General features: G+C 31.0%; 1 protein-coding gene across 3 annotated transcripts in view; it reads left to right on the forward strand.

Moving 5' to 3' along the window:
• Window positions 1-2,044: 2,044 nt before the first annotated feature.
• The window catches only part of LOC134718428 (dystroglycan 1-like), a 59,102-nt gene continuing 36,511 nt past the window's right edge, over window positions 2,045-24,635 (forward strand). The window contains exons 1-2 of one of the 3 annotated variants that reach the window (XM_063580942.1): window positions 2,045-2,119; window positions 20,529-20,578. The gene's annotated coding sequence lies outside the window, so the exon portion shown is untranslated. Of the gene's footprint in view, window positions 2,120-12,165; window positions 12,251-20,146; window positions 20,243-20,528; window positions 20,579-24,635 lie in introns of those variants that run through there. The other 2 variants (XM_063580956.1, XM_063580981.1) reach the window with 2 other exon arrangements.

A 24,635-nucleotide genomic window follows, 5' to 3' on the forward strand; every position in this document is an offset into this window, starting at 1 on the left:
AAGAAATACCTCTAACAAAAATAGAGTGGATGTGGCAGCATCAAACCTTTTTTTAAACATATATCTCCTATAATTGTTATGAAAATGAAACTCAAGAGATCAATGTGAATGTTGGAAGGTGACTATACTACTTCATAGTATAGTGACAACTTCACAAGTGTCTCAAATGAATGCATTATGTGACTTTATAGTACAAAGAATACAAGGTATAATGTGGAGATAACTTCACAAGTGTCCTATCTGAATGCATTCTGTGACTTACCATACAAAGAATACAATGTATAAATGATAATTTGTCATATAAGGTTATGAATAGGTCATCTGTTACCTACACCTTTATTGTTTGATATCAAGTAATCAAAATATGTTAATATTTCATTGGTCAACCCTTTTGTATACATGGCTTAAATTTCAGTATAATGAACCCTGGACAGTTTGTAAAGAGTTTTCAGTGATATATGAGGTCTTTTATAGTAAAAATTTACATTAAATAGTAAACTGAACAAAACTGGAGTGTAAAATTGGATCTTTGAAGCTCGGGTACAGGATGATTGAACTTTTAGATTAAAGTTTCACATGTTTTTGAGGAGTCTTTGTCAGTCATGGTCTGAAATCTAACTACCCTATTCAGTTTGTTTATATCTTATTTTATGTTCATTCAATTACTTTGTGGTGTTTTTATAGAGATAAAATTATAGTAGTTCATCAAAATAGATTTAGTGTTACTTAAACCCTTAATTTAAAATGCCACTAATTCCTGAACTCGCTGATTCAGTAAATAATATTAAGTGTCGGCTATCTGTACACAATTCACTTCAGTTTAAAAAAATTGTGATTTTCAATTAAAAAGTTTAACATTTTTTGTACCTGACACTAATTCGGTTAAACCCCATTCCGGTACCATTAGGTCCAATAATTTGAGAAATTCAAGACCCATTTGTAAACATAATAACATTTATTGATATTGATAAGGTCATCCCACCCCCTAGTCAAATTCAGTAGGACACTTTAAATGAGGTCCTATTTATTTGATTGACAAAGATTCTCCCCTTACTTGAGAGAGAGAGAGAGAGAGAGAGAGAGAGAGTAAAAAAACAAGGAAAAGAAAAAAAAAGTTAAAGAAAAGTCAAACAATACCAACAGCTAAAATAAAAAGCATTTCAGACTCATACATGTTCCTAGTCATCTAGTTGTCCACAGAGAATTCGACAGAAAACTAAAGATAGAGAAAAGTCCAAGTTAAACAAAACTTAAGAAGGGTGTCACATGTGCAACAGAATCTGCTCTTCCAGAGCATTTGATATCACCCTGTTTTTTGTGGAGTTCATGTTACTTGGTATTTAGTTTCTATGCTGTGTAAAACAGTGTTTTGTCAACTGTTTTTCATATTTTTTTTATCTTTTATTTTTGCATGTTATTGCCAGTTGAAACTGGCATGTTGTCATCAAGGTCAGAGTTTGAATATCCTTTCAGTATCCTTGGTCTGTCTTTTAAGATGCATTGTGGGAATTGATGCAGTTCTTGCTCCTTTAATGGCATCCATCATGTTTCCTAATCTGATAAAAAAAATATTTAATGATACTTCATGAACAAGGATTGTATGGGTTATATATTTTCATCTCATTTCTTTTGACACACTTAAAGAATATTAATGTTGACTGCTGTGAGTATTTCTTGTGCCCTTTTCTTATTTTAAAGTCTGACTTTGGCACCTGCATGATATGACATCATTAATCTCGCAATATAAGAACACATTAGACACTTTTTTTAATGCACATTTAATTGCAGTTGACTACAGTGTTATGAAAAGAGTTGACCTTACTGTATTATACGTACCATTGCATAAATAGCATCTGACAAGTTAAACACATGATGCTTTCTTTGGATTAAATTTAGGCCAGACAGACTATTAAAATATATTTTAATTTATTTAGAAGTCAGACTATATTATTACAGTCCATTTTTCTTGTGTAAATATTAATAACAACAAGTTTACGGTTAATTTATTATAAGTCATTATAATGAATGTACTCTATGCAATGTGTGATATATCTTCAGAATAGCAAGGCACAAAGATTTTGATTGCATATTACCAGGACCTTCACTCTCTATAACAAAGGTAAGAAAATAGGTTAATTAATTTAGTTTTTTCTGCTATTTTGAATTTTACAATGATAAAAAATCAAATGATAAAAAATGTAGAAATTTTTCATGTAAATTGTTTAAGAAAATATGTTCTTTATTCCAGATGGTGTTACATTTTGGGTTTCTATTTTGAGATGTTTAAAATATTTGAAATGTTTATACCCATTTTATAACACATAATGAATACATGGCCACAGGGCTTTTGTCATCTTAAGTATCAGAAAAGTAGGAAAATTATGTTTACAATAAAAATAACCATTATCTATTATATTTAATATGACAGAAATGTGTTGCCTCACATCACATGTGTTAAATGGTTTTGAGTGAAGCGTTCAGATATGGTTATTAAAAAAAGAAGAATTTAGTAGAAAATTGACCTGTTGTAACCATGTTTTAAATGTTGGTGACCAATATTTGGTAGTCTTATTTGAATCATTTGCAATTTAGTTAGACTAGTTGAGACTTTAAGCATGGAATACAGGAATGGACACTTGTCTAACATTTGAAGTATTCATTCAATTGAACTCAAGTTGACCTCATGCTTTTATTATGTGGTTGGGTGACTGTCGCTTAAATTTATACCTTATTAATGAAATAGTATTAAATTGATGTACTTTATAATTTAGAAATGGGCTTTGAAGTAAATCCTTGGTAACTGTCAGTACTCTTGAATTGGTACTTTGTGTTCGTTGTCTTTCTGTTAGCTGTTTTTGTGCTTAGGACCAATCTGATGAGTCCAACACTTTCCAATGGTTTTTTTGCAGCCACTGACTCCCAGGTTAGGACATAGAGGGCTCATAATTATGTTTAACCCAGACACATTCTTAAATGTATGTGCATATCCCAATTCATATTGGTTACAGTTGTTTGCTGTCTGTTATATTTTTTCTTTCATTTTCATAAGCATGACTGTCTCTCCTTTCAACTGTTTCACATTTTCTCATACTGGGACCATTTATAGCTTGTGATATAGTGTATAGGTTTTGCTCATTGTTGAATGCACTACAGTGCCATATTGTTGACTATTACGGGTATTTTAGAATGTATAGAGAATTAGGCATGTTGTTCCTGTGGAGACCAGTAATTGTTTTAGTTTAAGGTTGATTACCATAGATTAATGTTCATATCAGCTTGAAACTTTAAGTACACATGGTCATTAGTTGAAGTTTTCAAAATACATGCCAAATTAGGCTTTTGATACAAATTAGCCGACAATTGAATTTTTATGAGGTTTTAATACTGGTACTTAGAAAAAAGTCTTTTGAAGCTTCTAAGATTAATGACTTAAGAAACAATTGATGTACATTTTGTTACTACATGTACTTGTTGATGAGACACTTTTTATTTATCAGAACAAAGATATGAATTTAATATAATCACTGGAAAGTAGATAAAAACATACTATCTGAGGTCAAAACTAATAAGTCATGACCTAAACTTAAAGACTTTTTGACAGTAATAATATATGAAAGTTTTTTGTATTTTTGTCCAGGTGTACAAAATGTATATTTATCCTCAGTCAGTAAGCACAATTCGCATTAGATACTAAATTAAAAGAAAACATATTTTGTTTGCTTTGTTGATAGATAGATAAGAAATATATCAAGATATATAGGATGTAGATGATTATTTTACCCAGTGTAATTTAAAAAAAATCCAAGTATCAAAATATCGCAGTTCACCTTTTAGCCTTATACCATCAGATGAATAATGTTGAAATATATTATCCTCATTATGAGGTCACAGAAACGTGATCATTGTTCACATTTATCATATTTTTGCCCCAAGATGTTACACAGAGTAAAAATCTTGTACAACTTTGAGTGGACAATACAGGGTTGGAGTTATTTCTATTTTAAAAGCTTACTCATATAGATTTAAAAATTTCAGAAAATCTAAATTCATAGTTAACAAAGCGTAGACTGTTAGCTGAAATTACATCATTTAATGTATCTTATTCTTAATAATAGGAACTGTTTTTGATTTGTAATGAATTTGAAAGAAGCCATTAGCAAAAGAAATCAAATTGGAATCTTGAGTCTTTTTCTTGAGTGTTTTGAGTAACAGTAATTTGAGAATGAGTTTTTTTTGGACAAGAATGGGGGAAATAATGAGGAATCTGAAGTATGATTGATTGATTGACTGATGGCTATTTAATGACCAATTATTACCTTCATATTCTGGATAAGAACATGTTATTATATGAGATATATGTATACCCTGCTTAGGTAGATTGACATGCTGAGTCAACATTTTTAACTTGCTTGTTCTCCAGATAATAGTCTACAAGATGACAAATGGTCTATGCTCTGAGTCCTAAATGTTGTAAGCTTGAAGTAGAAGCAGAAAGGAAGATATTTAATAAAGTCTTAGGTCTATCCTATCATAATACCACTTAGAGATATTTTCCTAATGCATGTAGTTTAAAGTTTTGGTTGGCTTGCCTGCTTTGCATAAATGGCTACATCCAGTAACAAAATCTGGAATCACAGTCTATCTTTTGATTGCTGATGGCAATCAGATGTCAATTTTAATGACAATGCTTGAGCAAACATTTTTACAAACAAAGCAAGCATTGGCCAAACAAAACTTTAAACTACATGCATTAGGAAATTTGCTCTAAATTGAGATGGAAAAAATTCAATTGACTCTTCTAACTTATTAAACCCCCTACATAAGGAATTACCAGAGTAATCATATTTTATTTTTAGAAAGTTCATTGAAAAGGAAACCGGTCACAGCTATTAATTACCCATTAATATCCTATCAGGCTCATTCACTGGGTATTTCTCACTTTACATTTGCTACTAAATATGGTGAATATTATCTGGAAGTATAGATAACATTGATTAAAAGAAAATAGTGGTGTTGTCACTTAGTCTGGTATTACTGAAACTTATCGCAGGATTAAGCACAACAAATTATATATTTGTATATTGATAACAAAGAGGTCAAATTACTGTATGTCAAGAGCTTTGACTTAAGGGTACTACTATGGGACAACTTTTATTTTAACTTTGTATGATATTAAAAGTGGTCATGCAATTTGAAACTATTGGTGAATATCTGTGTCAACAATGTTATACTTTTGAAAGACTGTCTTCACTTTACCTTCAATCATCAACTGAGAATGGGGTCCTGGTGGCCAAGTCGTATATCTAGTTGTTCTACAGTAATCACTAGCCAGTCAACACTCAGGTTGTGAGTTTGAACCCCCCTCCTGTAGGTGCACTCGACTCCAATCTTAATTGACCAGGATTGTCAGATTTCCTATCGAAGGTTGGTGGTTTTCTCCAGGCACTCAGGCTACCTCCACCAATAAAAACTGGCTGCCAGAACAAAATTTACTCTTGGCATTTTTTTATGCCCCTGACCTACGATAATAAAGGGGCATTATGTTTTCTGGTCTGTCCATTTGTCTGTTTGTCCCACTTCAGGTTTAAGTTTTTGGTCAAGGTAGTTTTTGACAAAGTTGAAGTCCAATCAACTTGAAACTTAGTACACATGATCATTATGATATAATCTTTCTAATTTTAATGCCAAATTAGGGTTTTTATCCCAATTTTAGGGTCCACTGAATATAGAAAATGATAGTGTGAGTGGGGCATCCATGTAATGGGGACACATTCTTGTTTTCTTCTATATATTCATTGATATCTTATACATATCTACTTTGTAAAAAAATGTAACCCGAAGAAAAATTAGGACACTATGACCTTACTTTTTACCATTCTTGTATGTAACATTGTCTACCTATTTCAAAACAAGCTAGACATATATAATGATCAGAGATAAACAATTCCAAGGGGATAGATAGTTTGGCATGAAATCTGACACAATAGATGTAAAGAAGGTAAATTTCTTAATGATTTTTTAGTGAAATCATGAAGATAAGAGAAATATGTATCAGCACCTCCCACCAAAGTCAATCTATTAAAGATTGTAGCGTAAAAACTAAGAGATTACATCAGAATGAGTCTATAAAATAAACATAGATAATACTTCAACCATGACATCATTTCCAGTCAATGGTAACAATGACAAATTAACAGATCATTATCATGTTTAGATGACTTTAAAGCTCGAATACCATACTTTTAACTGTTATCTTCAAGTAACAGGATACAGTGGCGGATCCAGTGGTGGTGTCCAGGGATTGAAACCCACCTTTTCCTATTTAATTGTTGGACAATCAACGCTTGGAATACCCTCCCCCTTCCTTTATTCTGGGTTGGGAATCCTCTTTTGAAAATGGCTGGATCCACCCCAAGAATCCAGGATTTCTTGTTTTAAGGCCCTGGGTGGTCACTGAATCTTAGAACTCATGTGAATTGCTTTTATGTGCAAGTCAAATGAAAGTTTTCAAGGTTCACTGAACATGCAAATGTGATATCAAGTGCAAGTGGAACACATTTTCTTGCTATTAGAACATGTGCTCTGCTCTTCTCTCACCTGGTCCCTCTAACTGCCTTAAATTCTCACCTGGTACCAGTTGCTATCCTTGGAATCTTGGGATTTCATGAGTTTTGAAAAAGTATGATAAAGCATTTTCTTATTATAAAGAAATAAAATTCTAAGGATTCATTAGTGTGTTCATTTAATTTTTATGATAAGACATAAAGTTTTATGAATAAGATATAAGGTTTATTGATATGAGCAAGTTTTTATTCTGAGTTTCATCTTAAAACTGTTCTCCAGTACCAAAAAAAGTATGTATTAAAACATACTTTTGACCAGATTCGTTTATTGTTAAATTTTATGCAACTCATGCAGAAAAACATCAATCAAGTCAAGTTACAACTGTATAAAGAAAAGCATACTAATAAATTCCTATATGACACGTGTATTGTAATAAGTCACTTGAAAAGTAAGGTATTTCTGACCAGTACTGTTAAACAGTTTGATTTGATGAAGCAAATTGCAGATTGGTCAGAATTGAAGTTTAATAGACCAAGAGAAAACTTGCACAATTAAGTCAATGAAAACAGCTCCTGTTGGACTTGTGGTACTGTGCTGTGTAATGGAGGTCGTCAGAGGTGACAGACCAAAGCGAGGACCAAAGACAACAACATTTGTATTTTCTGCTTCTCTACCAAGTATGGGACATACTGGGATTTTATCAAAAGCAATTTGTTTTTATTTTACAAAACATGTAAAGGTACATGTATGATGCATAATAATCTTAATTGTGGATGTTAAGCAGTCAATCGATAACAAAAATCTGTCCCTGTGGTAAAAAGAAAATGAATTTAAAACAGGAACTTTACATCTAACAAACTTAATTCCTTTCTATTCTTTGTTAGCCATCAGAAGATATTGTTTGACTGTTTCAACAGAGGATTGTGTTCCCGACTACTGCTTTGTATTTCACATGAAATCAAAATGGGAGGTTAGAAGTTTAATTTAAGAAATGACTCAAAAATTATTCAACAACATGCAATTTGTAGTCAATAATTGTCTCATGCCAAATTTTGACTTTTGCTTTATAAATACATTTCTTTCTACTTTCAATACACATTAAGGTATATATTCAGCTGTCAAAGTTATCAAATTACCACTTTTTATGTAAGATGAAACTTACAATCTTACAAGAACATGTAATTTTCACAGTATCCATGTTATTAGTGACAGAAACTGACACCTTTCATAATCACCAGTAGGCATTTTATAAAGTGTTTTACTTTATATACTGTCATGCCGTTTCTCAAAATGCTGATGTCATACAAAAGATATATATACATTTTTTTTGTAGTTCTTTTTCTGAAAATTCAAATGGTCACGGTATTAAAATGTGACATAAATATTCATTTACATGAAATGAATTGTTCCCTTCTTTTAGGGGAAATATATAATAGCAAGTTAGGGGGTGTTGAAGAGGTTGAAACACTTTTTGTGTCCTTGATCGATGACTAATTTTAGAAACATGAGATTTGTTTCTCAAGTGGTGTTGCTTGAGTAGCAGAGTGTTGGTTTGTAAAAGTTAAGTTTGCATGATAATTCTCATGATGCTATAGAAAAGGAAAAGAAAACTTGGGATGTGTCAAAGAGACAACCCATTTAGACCACCAAAGAGCAGAAAAAAAGCCAAAGGCCACCAATGGGTCTTCAGCACAGCTAGGAAATCCTACGCCCAGAGATGGGCTTCAGCTAACCCCTTAAAAATAATGTATACCTGTTCAGTGAAATAGACACCTCACTTAACTCTGAAACAATACCTTTATTTTTGGCATGACCCATGATGATCTATTTTAAAAACAATGAAAATACCAAGAGGACAATCTAAAACCTTAAGGTAAGAATAACAGACAATACTGTTGCTAAAAAAAGAAAAAAAGGTGTTTGTTATTGCATTTATTTGTCAAAATTTGGGAATTGTGGGACCCCAATTTGCTTTTCAACTTCATACTGTATTTGGCCTTTTTTAATGAGTCCTGTGTAGACAAAAAGTGTGCTTGATGTATCAAATTAAATCCTGGTACCTTACAGTTTATTAATTGTTATCTCATCATTACAGACTTGAGTATAGAAAACACATTCATCTTCTTTTCACTTAAAACACTTCTCAAGGCATCTTTAGACATACATAAATAGTTTTCAAATGATGCATGCTTCTCATCTGTAATATTGGTATAATACAAACATCTTTAGTTTGTATAAAACTCTCCTCATAAATGTAAAATAATACCACACCTACATATAAAAACAGAGGAATGAGTTGATAATACCTCAGTTTATCCCCCTGTCTCCTTAAATCATCTCACACATACAGTCAGAACTTATCTAGTCATTGTAGGTGTAAAATGCATCATTATAAGTAAAATTAATTTGCAGAAAAGCACAGGTGCACTTTAATGATCATAGTTTTTTGTTTTTAAAATATATGACTAATAATAACTGCATAATTGAGGAATGATGAATTTGAAACATTAATTCATTGATATAAGCTTTACATCAGAGTATATTGCAGGATAACTAAACAATAAATTAGATAAGTGGGTTTTGTAGAGATGTGCTCATCTTGTACATGATTGAAACATTTGCCACTGGACATTAATAAGAAAAAGAGTCAATAGGTTTGCATTTTTTTTTATCAGGGTGGAGAACAAGAAATATTAGATTGCAATAGGTCCACTCTGAGAGTTAAATGGCAATGGTACTTTAATATGCAGAGTATGGCACTCTCAGATTATAGTCCTTGTGTCCTTTGATTTTTTTTTAATTGATTGATGCTTTATGTCCAGTGACAAATATTAAATGCATATCAGGATGAGAAGTAACAATTTAATGTCAAACTGAGTCGGAGCTTATTCTAGGTAACATATTATAAGAAGACATGTCACCCTAACCTGCCAATCAGTTTTTCACTTCCTTTTAAAGCAGTTGCTTGTGGAGAAGCAGCTGTTACAAATTATGAAGTTTTCGGTTTCAGAAGCATTGCAAAAAATAGGAAATTGTAATAAAATATTAAATTCCTACTTTGATATTTTGAAATATCTTTTTCATTCTTTTTCGTTTTTATATCCTGTCAAAATTTTGATGGGACGTATTATGGTATACAAATGTCTGGTGTCTGTCCGTCTGTCTGTCCGGCGTAAACATGTCGCACCGTAACTTGAGAACGACTTATCCAAATTTCATGAAACTTAACATAGTTGTTTCTTATGATGGTCAAATTATCTGTATACTTTTTGGTGAAAATAAGATTTAAACTTTTTGAGTTACGGCACTTTGTAACTAAAACAGGGGTGTGTTTTTTTCACATGTCACACTGTATCTCAAAAGCGATTCTTGATTATGGCTTAAAACTTTAAACACTTCTTAGTTATATTAATCTTAATATCTGTATACTTTTTGGTGATGATTCAAAATTTTATTTTTGAGTTATTGAGTATTTTGTAAAAAAGGGGGAGGTTTTTTTTACATGTCGCACCATATCTCAAAAAGGATTTATGATTATTGCTTAAAACTTTACACATGTCTTTGTTATATTAATCTAAAGATCTGTATACTTTTTGGTGATGATTCAAAATTTCATTTTTGAGTTATTGAGTATTTTGTAAAAAAGGGGGAGGGTTTTTTTTAAATGTTGTGCCGTATCTCTAAAACAATTTATGATTATTGCTTAAAACTTTACACACTTCTTTGTTATATTAATCTAAAGATCTGTATACTTTTTGGTTTTGATTCAAAATTTTATTTTAGTGATATTTAGTTTTTTATTGAGTATTTTGTAAAAAAGGGGGAGGTTTTTTTTTACATGTTGTGCCGTATCTCAAAAACAATTTATGATTATTGCTTAAAACTTTACACACTTCTTTGTTATATTTATCTAAAGATCTGTATACTTTTTGGTTTTGATTCAAAATTTTATTTTAGTGATATTTAGTTTTTTATGATTATTGCATAAAACTTCCACACAAGTTGTCGGGCGTATCATGCGCTCATGGCGCAGCTGTTCATTTAATAAAGCCTTATAATGAGTCTGAAAGAGGATTCATGATAAAAAAAGCAGCTTGTCTTTGGAATTTTTATAATGGAAAGTTAGTTTTAAAGAATCTTTAAATACCATATTTATTATAAATGTAATAACAAGGTATTTTTCAACTGATTGTAAATATTTCAGTGTGATAAAATGCATAGGATTTCAATCACAGCTTTTTATCTATAAAATGTATATATAATATGCAACATGATTACAGATCACACACTGCAGCCAACACCCAGTAATAACTTGTAACAAATTCTCTACATCTGTTAGAAATAACCTCAAAAATCACATTTCATCAAAAATGTTCTTTGATTCCAAATTGCTACTTATTCTAATAGTAGTAATACAAAAAAATCCATTTGTTCTGTGAAATTACAAGTATTTAGACCTCTTTAACATTTATTAGATTTTGATGGTTTTTGTGGGTGTAATATTTAATATTTGTAGTTTTTTCAGTGGAATACAAATATCAATTAACACCTAAGAGTACTTGTTATTTTTTTAATCAAAGTATGAAATGTAGTCATATTTTTTGTTACAAAAACATGGTAGAATCTGAAATATGTTTGTAATAAAATTATTTGTATAAAGATATAGCTCTTTAATACATTTCTCTTTAAGTCTTAACAAAGAAACAGCAAGTTGAGTACTGGCATTTATTACACTATAGTTTGTATGAAATAGATGCAACACATTAAAACATACTCCAGAGAAATGCTGGACTACTATACTGTAATAACTTTAGGAACAGTACCGTATGTCCCATTTGAAATGTCTGGCATTTAGTTATACTACCGTAAAGGATGCTCTTCTATAATACATGTATGTCCTTATATGGTAAAAATAAGGAAACAGAAGCAATTTGTTATAAATATCAAGGTTCTCTATTCTATGGAAAAACAAACTCAGACGTTACAAATACCAATGACACAAAACGGTACTCTTCCCATACACAAAAAAAATCTTCTGAAGGCAATATTTACACTGGGAAACAGGTTAATACAATGCTAAAATGTCCAACTTTTATTAGTCCTTGAATATTACAAATAAAGTTACAAGCATAGTTGAAAATATGAAGATTGGTTTGAGTAATACTAACCCAGTGCGACCCAATTTTGTCTGAAAAATTTAAAAAAACTAAGTGGAAAAATGATCTTTCCAAGATTTTATATTATGGCCAAGATAAGATAGTACAAATGGCCAATATTTTAGTTAATTATTAGCAAATCTTTTTGACAGTGATGATCCAAGTATCTAATAAAATTAAAATGTTGATGAATTCCCCAATTCCTTTTGATACAGATTTTGTTTCTCATTGCTTCAGAAAATGCATACATAAATCATCGATAGACTTTATTACTTTTTATTTTCAAATCAACAAGATAGTGCCAAAAGACTGGATATTTCTAAAATGATGAAATATTTGTTTGCCTTGCCAATATTTGGTAATTTTGTTTACCGATAGAATTCATAACATTCCAGTTATGTTTGCTCAGATCAATACTATATTGACTATATTCTCAGCAGTAGTATGTGTAAGTTATTAACATAATGTGTTTGATCGGCTAATTTAATAACAGGCTGAATACATGTACCTGTAGGCCCTACTTCATACAGGTATGTCTCTGTCATGTTTGTTTTCATTGTTTGAAGATTTATTTTGTCTGGGGTTGTCTATTTTATTTGTAATGTTTTGCCTACTAGATACATTTTTAATGATTTTTGTCAATTTGATCAATTTTACTCAAATTAGATATATCGTAATTCAGACTTCACCTTTTTAAGTTTAAGAAAATTGATTTCAAATGTAGAGCAGCATTTAGCAATATTTTGTGAATTAAAAAGAGTATATTCATTTATCATTGTACAAGACATTTCTTTGAAATGTAACTTTATTGTTTGAAAAGATGTGTAAGATAATGGGGCTTGAGAATTGAGTTATTTTAAAAACAAAATTTAATTTTTGAGGCATTGTAACCTAATTTTTACTTTCATTTTGCATTCAAAATTGTTTGCAGTATTTTGTGGGTCAGGGTTTATATTTTAAATGTGACTTTGGACTGATGTTTTGCCTGAAATTCTGTTTATAAAACTGGTCAAAGTATATGCTAACAAACCAAATCTCTGCCAATGTTTCTTTTCTCTATTTTTCATTTTGATACATATAAAAGTTTATCCTGTTGAGCTTTCAATTTCTTTTTGCTTGATTGACAACCGTTTATTTTCTGTGTAAACATGCTTGATTATTGTTGTTGAATGGTCCCCAAAATCTACAGGTCATGAAATGGTGTTTAAATACAATTTACAGTGCCAAAATAAATATTTGACTATATTCTAACTGAAGGGTGTGTAAGTACTGGTCAGTTTACTTTAGAGATTTATTAGTTCCAGTCCAAAGAATGTCCATCACTTGACTTTAAATGAATGGGGGTGGGTTAGAATTCAGGGAATCAATATTGTTTTAAGATTTTATTTATGATACCTGTTAATAAGGTCAAGGAGCAGAAGAGAACCCAGTTTAGAAATTGTTACAATAGATTACATAAAAAATATTTATTTATTAGGTGAAAATTTTATATTATTGAAGTAAAAATAAGTGTTGGCAATATCCTCCTCTGGAAGCACCTTGTAACTGAGGCTTCAAAATTCAAGTTGTTGTAGTGTACTATTGGTTTCTCTGAAACATCTGTCTCGATGGTTAAAATTACTTCATTGGTGTCCAATGGTTAATGCAGACACCAATGACATTGGCGGATCCAGGGTGGGGCCCGCGCCCCCCCTTTCGTGTGTAAAATTTGGTTACTTATATAGGGAATCACTGAAGCATGACTGGAGCGCCCTCCCTTAGGTCAGTCAGAGGCCCCCCCTTGTGGAAAGTGCTGGATCCGCCACTGAATGAAGTAAACAAATGCTTAAATGATACATTGCCAGTGTTTTCCTTTGATCCACAAATTATTTTTGTTGTTGTTTTTTAAGGTAAAGGTAAACAACAAAACCTGCACAAACTGTTACAGGTGATACAACAAAGAGTAATTTGTACCTATATGATACATCGTTTTTTTTTTATACAGTTATACATCACACTGTCCAAACTTTTTGTTATGACACATGTAAGGGATATTAAATTACACCATTTTAGACAGATTTATAATTATAAAGTCATTTGTTTGAGAGTTTTTTTCTCCTTTATTTGTCAGTGTTAGTAAGTTGGTCATGTGTAATAACAACTAGCACAGTATGATAGACCTACCACTATGGACCAGTTCTAAATTCTAGAAACTCAAAAATTGTTTAAGAATAAGTTATATAGTTATTAATGGTAAAAAACACTTAAATTTGATAAAAGTTGTACTACTTTGTATGAATAAAGGTTTCAGGGACCAGGAGCTCGTCTTTCTTTTAGTATTTTTAGTAACATTCTGGTTAGTCATGTTTTTTGGTCAGCTGTCTGGAATTTTAATACTAAATAAGATTGTTTGTTCAGTGAATCATTCTGTATCTATAGGTAGTTTATTTACCTAAATAGAATAGGTTGTTGACAAAACCATAGTCCTGAGTAATGATACCGATAAGATTTCAAAAATGTACTAAAAGACTGTGAAGACTGTTACGTGTACTTTTTTTTTTACTTTAGATTCAGAAATTATTACAACGTTTATATATTTATTTTTACGGGAAATATGCGACAGGGATAATAATCGAAATATTTTAAAATTAACATTTGAAAATAAAACAGGATTTTTCAAAAATTAAATTCGCATTTTAATACAGAATAACAAAATCGCAATAATAGATGCATCGCAATCATATCTGAATTGTCAGTTTATAAAAGTATAGTGATGTGAAGACAAAACAATACTATTTTTCCACTTCAAAGTATGTTTAACATCAATTCTTTTGAAATCTAGTCAAAATAAATACCTCCTCCTCCTTTAGTTTAAATAAAAAATAAGTTTTCAATCAATGATGTTATTTTTATGCAGATGTTACTGTTACACTAACACTTGCATCTTAGGATGCCTTGTCAATCAGTCAAACAGTATTGAAAAGATTTATAAAGTTCATGTAGGTAAAATTGACTATATAGTTCCTTTGAAGTTTAGTACTTTAAATCCTTTTAGTGCTATTGTTTTTTGTACTTTGTTTATTTGAATAATAACCAGCTTTAAGTTAGCAACCTACAACTAGTCCGGTATCCACCATTGTAAAGATGCAAATGTGAGTGTTTAAAGTTAAGGTTTAAGGTAAAAACTCCACTGAAAAACATCAAAGAAAAGTCTGGGCTGGGGCTAAGATTCAATTCCAATTGATGTTTATAACAAAATTAGGAGATTATGTGGTTAAGTTTAATATTTTCGTCCTTAGAATGCATGAAATATTTTCCACTGGACATTAAGCAAACAGCAATTATGATGATGCTTGTTTGGTCTACACTGGAATATTATTGCATTCTGCAGAATAAATGTTGATTATGTTGATATTTGATGTATATTATTTACACATTTGTGAACAATTCCAGGTATGACAATATTTTCCTTCATCTGCTGGCTCATTATAACTTAGTGGGGAACCAGATGTTTTACAAATATGTTTACTAACAGAAGGTGTAATTGAGGTACATTGTATATACTTTTTATGACCTGGCCCGTATCCAAATGTCTCTTTATTTGTTATGGCTAATAGAAACAAGGAACAAATAGACAAGATGAAAGTTTGTTACAAAGATGTATGTATGTTTGTCATAATGTTTCGGTTGAGGACTCCAGTAATGTTTACTGTGGCTATTAGCTGGATACATAATCCATTATATTCACATTCCGATTATGATTAATCTCTGTGCTTGCACAAAACATAATTCATAGGTAATAATGAGAATATTATTTATGGGGAGAATTGGACATAGTTCAATCAGGGCAACCTATAGATTATATAGCAATAAATTTTACTACATTACACTCTGTTTTTCAAATTACTTATTCGAGTAATGGATGATTTTCTATTCTAGAAAACAATTTTTTGTCGAAAAAGGTCTTGAATGAATTTCACCTTAGTATAAGCCTCATCTTACAGATGTCCCTATTTTAAAAGACAAAATCTGGTGACCACCTAGATAGTACCCTGAAATTGTCTATAATTTTTTTCAAATTTTTTGCAAAGGGAAGTAACACAAACAAAGTAGAACAAACTGTATCCCTGTCTTTACAAAGTTAGTAGAGTAAGCATGGTTAATTGTTCATGATATGAAAATGATTTTACTTAAATAGACCAATCTGAACTGTAGTATTTTAAGAACTGGGAAGTGGAAAACCATCAATAACTGGTTCCTTGATACTGTGGATTCACTTTAAGAAACTGACACTTTTGCAGATATTTAATTCCATGGTTTGCTTATGTCAGCATACAAGTCTATGGAAAATTTGTAATTCGTTGAACATTTAAATTTGTGTTTCCCATGTACCCTTGATATCCACAAAAATTGGTATCCAATGAAAAAATAATAAATCCACATTATATTGTTGTGCATTGCCAATATAATTAAGGAATTTTTCTCATAAACTCATGTATCCCTTTATACTGGGCCATGATATCAGGTTAAAGATTTGGTTTTAGGTAGTAAACCATGTAGTTGTGATCATGCCCAGTCACATCAACTTGAAACTTAAAATAGGTTGCAATTTTTGTCGATGTGAACTTTTTGAAAAAATATGACCCATAATTCTTGGATCACTGAACATGCAAATGTTAAGAGTCATAAATAAGGCATGATGCCCTGTAGAAATGATCTTGTTCTACTTGAAATTTGATTATTTTTAAGGGATTTATGTAGGGTTGACATTATTAAGATAAATGAATATGTCAAGACTGAAGACTTCTAGAGAAAAGGATGTGGAATCTTTTAAGCTTACCTGTAATACCACAAAGTACAAAGGTAAAAGTTTACCTTTAAATACATTTATGATACTATTCCAAAGTACACTGCGATACTCAATATATGAAAAATTGCTTTTAAGTTTAATTTTATCTAATTGAACAACTCTGTGTTGATTTATTTGTCAAGGTTTGAAGTGACAAGAACTTATAGCCAAGAGGTTCTTCAAATGATGATTTCCGGAGCATACCTTTGAAGTGATCTGAGTCACAGTGACTTAGTCGTAATATCTAGAAGACTTTTGTTTAACATTATCGATAACAGTTCCAATTCAATATTTCGAGCTAACTATTCTCTTTATAACACATTTAACTGGTTTGTCGCTTGGTCATTTAGCCATTTAATTACTACAGTATTAATAATAAATTAATTTAAGATTGATAATCGATATGATTCACACAAAGATATTAATTGCTTTTCGATATTTCTTTTGTTTACCTTTCTGTACCTAGCTGGGTTTAACTTTACAATCAGCAATACATTATTAGTGGGTGTCCATTTAAAGGTCTGAATATTAAAATTGATTTTTTATAGCAATGCTATTATTTCAATGCATAATATATATATTAAAGAGTCCATTTTGAGATACAAAGATATAAAAACCAATGATTTATTGTTATTAATTTCAAGTCATTCAATTGAAACAGGGGAATAAATATATATATGATACAATGATTTATTTTCATGGCCATGAAAAATCGGATTGATTCAAAGGCACACATTTGTTAAATACATAGAGAATATGATTTATACTGTTAATAATGGTTCAAACATATTGATTGAGTGATATGTATATTTTTGATTTGAATGAACCCTCATCAAAGGCAACTTTAATGGGACTTTTGTTTAAGAAGAAAACCATAATAACAAACAGCTTGTAGGGTTATTATAGTAATACATGGATTGTACTTTAGATAAGATGTTGCAAGGAGGAGTTATATCTTTTTTGTCACACTCTCAAGGCCATGAGTCAATGATTTGTAACAGATTTCAGGGGGTATGGGGTTTTGCATTGTATTCTGGATTTTATTGGCTATTTTAAGTGAAACAAATCTTTTTTGAGCCTTTCAGCTCACCTCAGCCCATTGAAAGGGCCAGGTGAGCTTTTCTCATTTTGCGTCTGTCGTTCGTCGTCGTAATCTTTTACAAAAATCTTCTCCTCTGAAACTACTGGGCCAAATTTCACCAAACTTTGCCACAATCATCATAGTATAGTTTTAAAAATGTCTCCAGTGACCCAACCAACCAACCAAGATAGGCGCCATGGCTAGAAATAGAACATAGGGGTAAAATGTAAATTTTGGCTTTTATCTCTGAAAACAAAGCATTTAGAGAAATCTGACAAGATAAAATTGTTTATTAGGTCAAAACCTATTTGCCCTGTTCAGACCAATCAGGCAACCTGTTGTTGGGTTACTTAGTAACCCTTGAATTGGTAATTTTAAGAACATTTTGATGCTTTTGGTTATTATTTTCAATATTATTACAGATAGAGATAAGCTGCAAACAGCAATTATGTACAGGAAAGTAAGACCTACAAATAAGGCATTCAATTGACCCATTAAGGAGTTCTGCCCTTTATTGTCTATTTTTAACAATTTTCATAAATTTTGTATATTTTTTGTAAATTTTTACAAAATATTTTCCTCTTTAACTACTGGGCCAAGTTCATTATAGATAGAGATAATTGTTAGCAGCAAGAATGTTCAGTAAAGTAAGATCTACAACCACACACATCACCATCACCAGAACACAATTTTGTCATAAATGATCATGAATCCATCTGTGTCCTTTGTTTAATATTCACATACATCAAGGTGAGCGACACAGGCTCTTTATAGCCTCTAGTTTGATATTCCAGGAACACACTAGTGAAGATGGCACATTTTTAAGAGCAGCTCTGATTTAATTGTATTGGAAACAAAACTTGCATATTCTTTGTTCAAGAGAATTTGTAACATGTGCTGTGTCTTTAAGGTGCTAAGAGATGTGACCATAATGTTCTGTCTATTTGCAAAGATATAAGATACTTATATAAACTCTTAGTATTTAGGATTTAGAGAAAATCTATTGTTTTGTCTCAAAAGATTGTATTTGTAGTTCATTTATTTCTGTGTTTCATGCATTTTATTGATCTAGCAAGTATAGCAGAAGTAAAATTGTGAATGTTTTTAAAATTTCACAAAGAAAGAATAAGTTCATCCTACTCGTCAATCTGCATATTGGAGATTCAAAATTTTCTAAATTAAAGAAAAAACATACTTTGTGCATGTGCAACCTATTGAATATTATAGTTATGAGCAGGTCTCCATAAATTATAACTTCTTTAACCCTAATCTGCTAGACGATATTTTCTTATGTAAAATAAATAAATTCAAAAACGAAAATTATGTATTTCTTTGTTGGTGTCTAATATTTGCTATGAATAGAAGCATGTTTATGAATTCTCTTTGTTCACTTTTCATGGTTTATGAATCATATTTTAGTGATGTGCAGTGATCTGCAACAGTGAATTCTCAGATAAAGATTTCTTTGTGTTCGCTGTTTCATCTCCAAGTCAGATTAATAATGCATATAATTTTTACTAAATTGTCGATATTTAAATGAACCATCAAGGGAATATGTTAAACAAATATTTAAATATTCACTGATTTTGAAATTTGAGACAATTTTACATTGTTCATAATATTGTTGTATACAAATAAAGTTTCTTTTACACTGAAATTTGAGTAAAGATATGAGACAAATTGTTTATATCTATCAAGGAATTACAGCCTCCTTTAAGTGGATCAGTAGGGTACTTATTATAGGGATTCCATAAGTAGACTTACTATTTGCCATGTCCAGTGGCAAATATTACATTATTATTAGGAATTCATTAAGCAGATTACATTTTTGTTATTGTCCTGTGGCTTATATTACATGTACCTTTAGGATTTATGAACTTACATATTGAAATGATAAACTAGAAAAATTTAAACAATACAATTCATTAGAATAGTAAGCAAGAATTTAAAGAAGCTTATATGTCATGCTATGATGATTATGGTACTCAAAATTAAAGGCTCTTCAGAAGTTCAGTAGAAAGTCCACATGATAAGACCAATGTAATTTCTCACTATTCAGACTAGGCTGGGTTTTTTTCAAATATTATATTATCTAGCAAAAATTGAGGTTTCCTGTATCCCATCATTTTACAGTTTATCAATTAAAGAGAGTTAATAACCGACAGTTTTACAGTATAACAGAGTTAACAGACAGTTTAACATTATGCTCATCTTTAGATTCATCTTTTAATACAGTGTTGATTTTCTTCCCACTCAGTTTTACAGTCTGTTATGATTATTACTTCACATAAGTGTAAATGAAGCAATTGTTGGAAGCTTCCTCTTGGTATCCTTGACGATAGTCTGCTGCCCTGGCTGTTCTCCAGTGTTCAGTACTCAAATTGTTATGTCATCTGCATTTTGTTTATTACAGCTGTGATGCAACAATGTGTAAATAAAATTTTGAATCATTGTCTGTTGGATGTTTGTCGCTTTCATTTTTTTTCTCCGCTGCAAGCATTTTAGTTATATCTCATATTTAAACCTGTTTCATTTTATTTTGCCTACAGTTTCTTAGTCAGAGGCCTTTGTAATTCTGGATTTTGTAAATTAATCATGCTTGTAATTCTTCAGGTGAAATTTAGCGATATTTGCATGACAATTCACACAAAGCTAGTCATATTATTACTGCTGGAGGTTGAAGAGGATTAGATAATATAAATGAGACGGAAGTAATGCTTAAAACTTTTAGTTTCGTTAATATTTTGTTATGTTTTGTACATGTTTTCATTACATTTGTAATAGGTGCTGGTATGTATTTTCTTCATGGAACCAAGCTATATAAGATTGATTTTATGTTTTTTAAATTTTTCTATAATTTATTTCAAATTTTATTACAATTATTTATTTCTTTTAACAGGAAACTGATGAAGAAAAGTCCTTTTAAAAGAATACAGCAACAGAAATCAGGTATTTATAATAGTGTGATAAAGAGTAACATATAGAATTAAACAAGTGGAACATTTACTTTGATATGTGTGTGTGATGTGGACTAAATATCTGAGGAGCAAGTGATTTTTCGGATCAAATTTTGATAGGAATTCTCAGAGCCATTATGGACATAAATAAAGTAAAGCAGGGAAGGTGGAGGGGAATAAAATCAAAATGACAGGTTTAGAAGGGGTTCAGGGAGCTTTTAACCTCCTTTTCTATCATTTTAAATCGTGTATAAATGTCTTAAAATTTAGACTAGGACCTATTGTTTCCAGCTTGAAGCTATAGTACCCACCTTTAAAAATTTATGCAAATGTGACCTCTGAAGAAGCTCTGAAAATGAATAGTCAAATTGGTGCCTTTCAGATTTATCTTAATACCATTTTTGGTTTGTAAGAGGTTTAAGTTCTTGAAGCTGTTCAGGCTAGTCCTTATGATATTTTTCAAAACAGATTGTGTTATCATATACATGAACAAATAAGAATAAAGATTATAAATATTCAATAGGACAATTAGGGGTTTTAAAACACAAATGTATATGTACATGTAATGCAATGTTATTCTATTAAAATTGAGAATAGAAATGTGGAATATGTCAAAGAGACAACAACCCTATGAAAGATCTGTTATATATGTTACGAGTAATTATGTTAATGTGTCATTAAAACCAGAAATGGTTGGTTTACTTGGAATTTTTTTACTATCAATCTCTGTAAAACATATTCTTTGTTGCTATCTAACTTCAACACAAGAATTATGAACATTTCCTGTACTGTTGACACTTAAAATGTATGACAAATTAACATGTAGCTGGAAGATATTGTCAGAGGTTGAAATAGTTCTGGTGGGAGTTGACCCCTGGACAGTAAATCAACAGCCATTATTATGTTAACTGTTAATTATTACCTGTCTACCTGTAATTAATATCAATTAACCTGGCAGCATTACACAATAAAATGTTATAGAGTGTGTTTTATGTCCATTATGTGTACAAATGACATAAAATGACCAGTTTGTAAGTCATAAAGGATGTCCTGATACTTTGGCCAAGAGCTATAACAGTATATTGGATTGTGTAATTGATTTTTATGGACTTCTGAAAATGAATCTACTTGAATTATTGTTTCTGTTCGATGTCCAACACTGCTAATAATTTGTATACCATAACAACAACCATTTTTTTTTTCATATGTTCAACATGTTTTCTCCAAGAATGTAGTTCACATAAGACCTGAGCTAAAGTCGACCAATATGAAAATAACTTCTGGAGATGTGATATGATTGCCAGCAAAATTCAGTTTGAAAAGGTTTCACCCAACAGTTAATAGATATATGTGGTATGAGTGCCAATGAGACAACTCTCCATCCAAATAACAATTTATAAAGTAAACCGTTATAGGTCAAGGTACAGCCTTCAACATGGAGCCTTGGCTTACAACAAACAGCAAGCTATAAAGGGCCCCAAAAATTAGTAATGAAAAACCATTCAAATGGGAAAATTAACAGTTTAATCTAAAAATATGAGAAACAAGAAACATGTATGAATAACATAAACAGACGCTACTACTTTACATCAGATTCCTGACTTAGGATAGGTGCAAACATTTGCAGCGGGATTAATATTTCTATTTGTTAAGTATTGCAAATCTAACTGCCAAAGTTGCCCTAATAAAAGTGTGCCAAGGTTTAAGCAAGTACTGAAGTTAAATTACTTTTGATTTTGTAAATACAATTTTAATTCATTTGATGACATTTTGATGCTTTTGATCCTCATACTTGTATGACACAGAGATCCATGTAACCCTGTTTATTTTTGCTTTTTGCAATATTTCAATACTTTGCTGTGGTTTTAATCTATATATTTATCATTATGAAATCAACAAGATTAAATAATCTTTGAAGTTTTTCTGTGTAACAAAGATGCATTAGCTACAACAATGGTGACAATGCTATCTTAACACCATTGTACTTTCTAACCACAGTATAACAACTTAGGACACCTAGGTTTAAATGGCTACTGAGCAGGATGCATTGTCTTTTTAATGGGTCTTTTATTGGTGGAAAATAAGGCCATTAATCATGGTACAATAGATCCTGACACCAGCTATTGATATTTCCTTTGAGGGAAAGTTAATCCATGTTTGATTCTTCACACTGTGCTGGCTATTTGATGTCCCTGTCTTGATATGAGGGGAATTGACAGATATTTCATGGGATAAAAACAAACCAATCTCAATATCTGATGGGACATCAATATTTTTACACTTGGACATCTCATTCATGTTTTTTTAGTTTTATATTCCCTGTTTATTTAGTAATTTAACTACAAGGGTTTACTTGTGCGGCAGATTATTTTTGTTAAAATTTATACAATGCCTATTTGTTGGATTAGAATGTAAGTAACCTATTATCTTGACCTACATATATATATAATAGTACATTGTTAGATATCATCTAACTACCTGAGGCTGAAGGAAGAACTTAAGTAAGATATTCAGTGAGGATCTGGGGATAAAATCTGTGGTGATGTAAAAGATACCTTGATAACATACATGTACTTATATGCCCCGTTGTAGTGGAGGGGGCATTAAGTTTTACCCTTGTTTTGATTTTTCGGCAGGCTAGCAATTTTTCTTCAAATTGGTTTTTTTTTGTGGTTTACAGAATTCAAATCAGTTAAAATCTGATTCATAAAGGGTGATAATTAGATAAAAAGAGACAAACAGAATTACAATGGTCTATGAAAAACAGACAAACAGCAGTCCATAAAATACTACACAGTAAGATTGAGCGGGCGGGCGGCTGAGTGAGTCAGTTTGAATTGAACACAGCCTCCATCTAATCCCATCAGTATGAAATCTTTTATTAACTTTTCGCGGTTAAATAGAATCCCAAAAGTGCCGAAACATTACTGCTGGTATAGTTCATCTTTATTAGTAAAAAAAATGTCAAATTTATTTTAAAAAAAATGAATTTGGACAAGAACTCAAAATATGATAATTTCTACAAATCTTGTGTTCAATGACATTTTAACTTTATTTTCTAACAGACAATGCACACAAACATATCTCTTACTATCTATTGTTGCTAAGGTCTTACTAAGGATATTATAAATAAAGGCTAATGGACGTCAATGGAATATGTTAGGATAATCCAGCCACATGTTCAGTTCTATTAACTTGTGATTCCACTTGGACATTATATCTCTGTTAATGATTTATGGTAATGAAGCCTAATAGAGATGTTTTACATTAAGGTCCCACAGTTGATAATACTTCAGTGTCCTTGAAATTAAAACGGCCATTGTTAGAGGTTCAGCTGCATTAGTCATTGTAATCAATTTCTATGACCTTTACCATTTTATATGTATGTGATTTTATTCTAATTGGGTGATTTATATCAATTTACAAGGTGATTTGATTGAAGTTAAAATGTCAGAGACGCTTTGTAAATCTCTAAAATCTTTAATCAGTATCACTGATTGCTGCAGATAACTCCTGTTAGTAGACTTCAGAAAGACAATACAGTGGTGGATCCAGAACTTTTTGTTGGTGGGGGGGGGGGGGGACTTACTTACTTAAAGGGAGTCCGTTTCAGTCATGCTTCAATGATTCCCTATATAATCAACCAAATTTCTCCCACAAAAGTGGGGGTCCCTCCTTTCTTCGCCTTTAAAATACCCTTTCAACAACATTTTGCGTGATTATAGATGAAAAATTTGCCATTTTGTTGTTTTAAAACTAAACAACAATGAGAGATTTAATATAAAAGGAATGAAGAAACTTTTCAAAAAATTTATCTCTCTATCATGATCTATCAGAAATAACATGTACATCATGTTCGTTGAATTTCAATTTTCGTCAACTTAAAGTGGAGTTATTCTTGCTGTTTTAAGCCAAAGCAATATCTGCCGTGTCTGTTTAGACAGTTTCGAAGTCAATTCAAATTGACAAATTGTAAACATGACTGTGATATTGATCCTGCAGCCTTACAACATTAGCTTTAATTCATTTTCAGTAATGGATCTATTCTA

The sequence above is a fragment of the Mytilus trossulus genome, chromosome 1, assembly GCF_036588685.1.
Source record: "Mytilus trossulus isolate FHL-02 chromosome 1, PNRI_Mtr1.1.1.hap1, whole genome shotgun sequence".
Lineage (NCBI taxonomy): Eukaryota > Metazoa > Mollusca > Bivalvia > Mytilida > Mytilidae > Mytilus > Mytilus trossulus.